The 7500-nt window shown below is 49.5% G+C and overlaps 1 protein-coding gene across 1 annotated transcript in view; it reads right to left on the reverse strand.

Moving 5' to 3' along the window:
• Nucleotides 1-5463: 5463 nt before the first annotated feature.
• Nucleotides 5464-7500, reverse strand: part of kif21b (kinesin family member 21B) — a 110052-nt gene continuing 108015 nt past the window's right edge. Inside the window, exon 33 of the mRNA XM_062545384.1 lies at nt 5464-7500. This exon is cut by the window's right edge and continues 554 nt beyond it. The gene's annotated coding sequence lies outside the window, so the exon portion shown is untranslated.

Consider the following 7500-nt stretch of genomic DNA (forward strand, 5'->3'; position numbering starts at 1 on the left):
GTTGGATAACAGAGAGAGGAGAGGAGTAGAGGAGTACTGTTGGATAACAGAGAGCGGAGGAGAGAGGAGGTATGAGTGGAGAAGTGGAGAGAGGGAGATAGAGGAGGAAGAAGAGGAGGAGAGGGAGAAAGGAGAGGAGGAGAGAAGGAGGGAAAGAATGGGAAAATCAAATCCATGGAGCTGAGTGAGGAGAGGAGACAGAGAAACACTGAGGAGAGGAGAGGAGAGGAGAGAAGAGGAGAGGAGAGGAGAGGAGAGGGACATCTTAAGAGAAATAAAGAGGGGAGGAAAAGGAGAGGAAAGTGTAAAGGAAAGAGAATGGAGGGAGAGATGTAACGCAAATGCAAATGTTTAATGTAAATACAAACGGGTATATATACAATACATACAATATATGTCTGAGAGATCACAGCCATGTTGTGTGTGCATGTATGAGGGAGAGAGGGGGCAGGTGCTGTCAGGGCACTGCAAACATATAAACATAGAGGTGGGCTGAAATGAGAGAGAGAGAGAGAGAGAGAGAGAGAGAGAGAGAGAGAGAGAGAGAGAGAGAGAGAGAGAGAGAGAGAGACGTAGTCATCTTTAAACATGATGGTGGGCTGAGAGTAAGCGCTTCCTAGCTACAGCATCTCCATCACACACACACACACACTAATGCCCTCGTCCATCACTCCGACAGCCCCCGAGTGGGTGTGTGCACGCGCGCATGTTCTCTGATCCTCCAGCACACACCCAAACATAGAAACAGCAGTTAATGATGAGCATTTGCACAGGAAATGAAGACGTATGGCTGCTGGTTCAATTGCCCTGCCGGCGCAGCGCGCAGAGTGGGGTGGGGTGGGGGGGATGAGAAGTGTGTGTGTGTGTGTGTGTGTGGGGAGGGGGGGGGGGGGGGGGGGGCTGCTGTCTCCCCACCAGTGGCACATCAGAGACCAGCATTCACAACACGACTCTTATTACCCCACGCCCCCATCTCCTGCTGAGGTGAGGTGCTGTGTGTGTGTGTGTGTGTGTGTGTTTCTGCTCCAGCTTCATAAGGCAGAAAGTGGTGTGTGTGTGTAAGGAGGGGGTGAAACTTTTGCTCCATGTTTTCTAAAGAGCTTTATAAGGCAGAGTGGTGTGTGTGTGTGTGTGTGTGTTTGTGTGTGTGTAAGGAGGGGGTGAAACTTCTGCTCCATGTTTTCTAAAGAGCTTCATAAGGCAGAGAGTGGTATGTGTGTGTGTGTGTGTGTGTGTGTGTGTGTGTGTGTGTGTGTGTAAGGAAGGGGATGAAACTTCTGCTCCATGTTTTCTAAAGAGCTTCATAAGGCAGAGTGGTTTGTGTGTGTGTGTGTGTGTGTGTGTGTGTGTGTGTGTGTAGGGAGGTGTTGAAAGGTCTGGTCCTGGTTTTTGTGAAGCACCTCAATAGGCAGAGAATGTTGTGTGTGTGTGTGTGTGTGTGTGTGTGTGTGTATGTATCTATCTGTGGGAAAGGTGAAACGTCTGTTCCCTGTTTTCGAAATCGCTCCACTAAATAGAGACGAGAGTGTCCAATCAATCCCAATTAAAGGCGCATCCAAGTCGTTTGTTACAATCATCCGTGCAAATATCAAAGTCGTTTGTGCGTGCGTGTGTGTGTGTGTGTGTGTGTGTGTGCGTCACTCGGCTGGCTGGGTGGCTGGCTGGGCGGGGGAAAGAAAACACACGCTCCCCCTCCTGATGGGTGCAATTTGGCTCAAAGGTTAGGAGGCGTCGGCACCAAGGTAAAAGGACATGGAGCGAGTGTGTGTGTGTGTGTGTGCATGTGTCTGTGTGTGTGTGTGTGTGTGTGTGTGTGTGAGTGTGTGACACCTGAAAGGGGAGTTGCAAATGCAAGTTCATCATTACATCGATTGAGCTTCAGTTAATGGGCGAGCGGACACTCAGAGGAGCGGTCAGTCAGTCGGTCAGCGCGACGGGAGTCTGGCGGAGATCATCATCGTCTTCATCATCTTCATCATCATCACTCTGATCACTAGACTAGGTGATTCTGAGCCGGTGCAGCCCGGTCAAAACATGCCTCTGATGCACACACACACACACTCAGAAGCTCATCTGCCGCTGGTTTGGAACAATAACAACAACAGAAAGATTATTATTGACGGCCAACATCATTATGAGCATCATACATCAGTCCTCCATTATTGTCACATTATACGCAGTAGCACTTCTTCAGCAATCTGGGGACGCTCCAAAAAGAGTGGAGGAAAAAAGAAAAAGAAAAACAAGAAAGTTCTCAAGTGCTATTAAATACAATACTACAGGCGTTGGCGTTTTACTGTTTTATTTCAACAAAGGAGTGTGATTCAATAAAACGTAATTACAGTATTTACAGACTTTGACCACCACTTCTGGTCGCATGCACGCCAGGCTCTGTACACACATTTACATTCTCAGTGGGGGGGGGGGAGGAGTCCATCCAGGAGAAGGCACGAGGCCTTTGAACTTTGACCCTGTGAGGGTGTGAGGTTAGCCCTCGGCACATGTCGCTGAAGGGGCTTGCTCCGCGTGCAGCAGGGAATTGTGGGAGATTTCGCTGCCTCAGCATGTACATGGGGCTGGAGAACACACTCGAAAGGTCTTCTCAAGGGACGTATTACGAGGTGTGTGTGTGTGTGTGTGTGTGTGTCTTGCTATGGGGCAGGACATGAACCTACTGTACTCAAGAGAGCGGCTGAAGTAAAGCTCAGACTAAAGCTGAGAGGGGAAGATCGGATTTTTCTAGCCTAGTTTTGAGTGTGTGTGTATGTGTGTGTGGGGGGATGGGGCATACTGAACCCTCCCTCTTGTACTTGGTGGTGTGTGTGAGATTGCGGTTGTGTGTGTGTGTGTGTGTGTGTTACAAGGCAAGGTTGTAGGCTACAGTGGGTGGCTGAAACGACACAGAACACACCCTTAGGCAAGCACAAACTTCACCATATACACACACACACACACACACACAGCTACAGAGCCTGGGGCTTAAGTAACTGTGACCACCCTCACTGCACAACGATGCAGGAGACCAAAACTCACACCAGAGGCACTGGCATACACACGCACACACACAGATCAAGGGTATCAAGAGAAGCTGTGCATCTATGGACCTGTGAAGAAGCTCTAGCTAGTGCAATGGTGTGTGTGTGTGTGTGTGTGTGTTCGTGCACACACACGTATTGGTGTGTGCATGGATCTTTTCATTTCCCTGCACAGGATCAATACAAGTTATATTATCTTCGGTCAGCATGAGTGTGTGTGTCATGTTGTTTCAGGAGTGTGTGTGTGTGAGTGCGTGTGTCTTGAGTGTATGAGGCTGGCAACTAGTATAAGGCAGCGAGCACTTAGAGCCTAAGATGGTGAGGGCTTCATGTCTCACACACACATACAGTACACACACACACACCATTTGGCGTTTGAATGTGTATATCCTCAGTATCTGCTTGAGGGTCTGGTTCAGCGCAAAAGTTTGAGTAGACCTCCATCTTAGGAGGGGCAGTTGATGCCATTCTGCCTGTAGGACACACAGCTGACCCCCCCAACCAGCACCCCCCCCCCCCCCCCCACCCCCACTACACAGACTGACCCACCTTCTCCAGATCCACATTCATTCACATGCAGAGAGGACCTATGGCTGCGTATGTACAAGCACCATCGAGCTACCGCTAATAAGCTTCATCATGATAAACAGCACCTGTTGTGCTAACGCTAGCAGAGCAGAGTATAAAAATGGGAGAGATGAGAAAGAGGGCCGAGCGCACGAGGAGACACAGGCTGGACCGGGCAGTCTGCGGAAAGGCCAGAGCAATAGAACAAGGCTGCTGTTGTGTTTCGAGCACCAAATAGGATGGACAGAAGGCTGAGTGGACCCGCTTCTTGAGGATTCCGTTTTACAACGCAGTCCAGCCAATCACAGCTACGCAGTCCTGTGGTCTCCCAGCGACCGGCAAGTCCATGGCAACAAGTGGAAGTTTGAGAGAGTGCGTCCTCAAAAGGAAGCACAAAGGAAATCAAATAAAAAAAAAGAACAGAGCATCACAGTTGAATGTTCACATTAATGTCTGTCATTGAAAAAAACACTTCATTCAATCCATAAGAGCACAGATTAAGAAAGAATGGCTTCTGTTTTGTACAACACCGCTGTCCATTGCCTACTGAGTTCATTGCTTCGTTGTTCTCCATAGCAAACAAAAACAGACTTTCATCATTTACAGTCACTGACGTGAGAATCCTTCACATAAACAAGTAGTGAGCTTGGCCGTGTCCGTCATGCTGAAAGCTCAGGATTGTAAATATTGTCCAACAGATAGAGGTGCATTAAGAGGAGCTAGTTAGCGTCTTCAGCGATCGCTGCTAACGCTCCAGCAGGTTCACATCACAGACCCTCCCCGTACACCTCCAGCAGCACGATTAAATAAATGAAAAATAAATAAACAAACAACAAAAATGCTGCTTTTTCGTCCATTGACTGGCATTTCTTCAGTAGGGAATGAACACAGACCAAAGTAAGCAGTTAAAGCTGAAGACAAGTTTCGTTTAAGTTCTGCCATCTACTACATTGGTGTTCTACTGAGCAATACAGTACTTTAAGTCGCTGAGAAAGCTTAGGCTTTCGTTATCCATCGGAAATTATTAACAACACATTACTGTACACATATACACATTCTCTTCACTGTGTATAAGACATTTGCATAGCAGTGTACCTGTTCACAATCGAACATCAAGTCAGAGTTTTGGCGCAACCGCTTCAGTAGGAATTTACTGGCATTATTATCTTTGCTTGTTGGCATCAGGGCCGAGAGCAAACGGCCACAGGAACATGACACAGACGAGGGGCTCGTTATCTTAACTCACACACTGAGCATCTCAGGACACACAAGAGAGCGTCGCTTGATCCGAGCGCTTCAGAGAAGACATAGATCAACAGCCAAATAAGAGAGGGGGAGGAAGGGAGAGAGAGAAGGAGAGAGGAGAGAGGGAAGCAAGGAGAGGGAGGATGAAGAGAGGGAGGAAGGGAGAGAGAGGAGAGAGGGAAGCAAGGAGAGGGAGAAGAAGAGAGAGAAGAGAGGAGAGAGAGGAGAGAAAGGGAGGCAAGGAAAGGGAGGAGGGAGAGAGAGGAGAAAGAGAATGAAGCAAGGAGAGGGGGAGGAAGAGAGAGAAGGAGGAAGGAGGAGAGAAAAAATCAGTCCGTGGACTTGATACGGCACAGAGCCGGCTCTAATCAGGGCCAGGTCCAGTTCTGATGGCACTCATCTCCTCTCTGGCCTGAGCTGCCCCGGGCCTGTGTGTGTGTGTGTGTGTGTGTGTGTGTGTGTGTGTGTGTGTGTGTGTGTGTGTGTGTAGTGTGTGTAGTGTGTGTAGTGTGTGTAGTGTGTGTGTGTGTGTGTGTGTGTGTGTGTGTGTGTGTGTGTGTGTGTGTGTGTAGTGTAGTGTAGTGTAGTGTAGTGTGTGTGTGTGTGTGTGTGTGTGGTGGCGCTGCTGCTGAGGGGGCGGAGAGGATACAGAGTGGCCAGGGGCGCTGTGACAGGATTGGCCGATTAGAGTGATAAATATGTTTCATTAAACACACACTAGAGTGTGTGTGTGTGTGTGTGTGTGGCATGGTGGAATGTCTGCGGTGGCGCGCGGAGAGATGGATGTCCTAAAAATACCCACAATCCTCCTGGTTGTGCTGCTGCCCGCCCACGCAGGCCTGTCAGGCAAGACACTTCCTGTAGCAGAGAACGCTACGCTACGCTACGCCGCGCCGCGCTACGCTGAGCTGCCTTTCATTTAATAAGCCAAGAAGACTCAGCAGCGTGGGGGGGGGGAACACACAAACACACACACACACACACACACACACACACACACAGGCACAGGGGCACACACTCAGCTCTGACCTAGTTGTGAGCACACTATGCCTCTGCTTAGCATCAAAGTCTTTTACAAAAACAAGCAGCAACAGCGGGTGTGGTAGATGCACACACACACACACACACACACACACACACAGACATAGAAATACACACACAGACATAGATACACACACACACACACACACACACACACACACACACGCACGCACACACACGCACGCACGCGCACGCGCACGCGCACGCGCACGCGCACGCACGCACACTCCAAACAGACTCAGAGGCAGGAAAGCATACATACACACATTTCCAGTGAAAACACAGACCCTGTGTGTGTGTGTGTGTGTGTGTGTGTGTGTGTGTAACCAGCTGTGTGTTTGGATTTTCCACTAGAGGAGAAGCACCTGGGTCAACCTGCTCATTTCTGCTGTTCTCCTACTGGTGGGAACAACCAACCAGCCAGGCAACACACACACACACACAGGCACACACACACACAGGCACACACACACACACAGCGTTGAGTAATCCCCTGCAGTGGTGGGCTAATAATGATCTGCTACTCTGACCTCACTGCTGGGGCTGCCGCCCAGGGAAAAGTCCAACCGCTGCTTAAACGGCAGGCAACACCACCTCCGTTTAACACACACACACACACACACACACACACAAACACACACACATACAGGCACGCACACACACACATAATTGAATATCATATGGAAGTATGAGTCTCTTCCCACCCTATTTTAGACAGATACAGGGCAGCAGAGAATAGCTCCTTAACACAGGACTTGAACAGACTGAGAGGAAAAAACACTGAAAATGGAGATGTGGAACACAACTACCATTTAGCACAAACAAAACACACACACACACACACACACACACACACTCACACACCTCTTCCAAACCTCTCTCTCCAAACCAAATAAATAATCTAACGGCTACTCTGAGCCAGCTGAGGTAGAGAACAGAAAAGGGGGAATGTGGATGACCAGGAGGGGAGACATCGCTACATCGAACACCGGGACGTCCGTCTGTCCATCCGTAGGTCCGCTGGACACGGCCACCTCACGCACGCGCGCCCAAAGGCTCAGGTCAGGTCAAGCGTTAAAGGTGGCTCACCAAGGCTCACAGTGCAGACCCCAGTGAGAAGGACAATGGTGGACAGACAGATCCACCTTCAAACAAAAAAAACCCAAACAAAAACAAAAAACAAACAAAAACAAAAACAAAAACAGAAACAAACCCAATACAAAGTGCTTTTGTGGTTGAGCACTCAGTGGAGATCCATGTGCCTCTATGGAGGCCAGAGGGGGAGTGGGCCAGGAGTGGGCCGGGAGTGGGCCGGGAGTGGGCTGTCCCTGGGCCACCTACAGCAGGCCAAGGTTGTCCTCCTCTGCTGGCTGCTGGCTGAGTCCTCCTCATGAACACACACTGAAGCCACTCAGCAGAGGCGTCAACTGATGTCGTCTCGTTCAAGCTCACGGAGGAGCACAAGAGTGCTTCCTGTCTGTGTGTGTGTGTGTGTGTCCACTTGATTGATTTCCACTTTATGTGTGTAGAGCGGAAAAAGGGTCTGAAGTTGAGATTAAACACACACACATACCAGAATGGCACTTAAATCCTTGAAAAAGAGAGTGCACCT

This window comes from Sardina pilchardus, chromosome 9 (assembly GCF_963854185.1).
Source record: "Sardina pilchardus chromosome 9, fSarPil1.1, whole genome shotgun sequence".
In the NCBI taxonomy this organism is placed as follows: Eukaryota; Metazoa; Chordata; class Actinopteri; order Clupeiformes; family Clupeidae; genus Sardina; species Sardina pilchardus.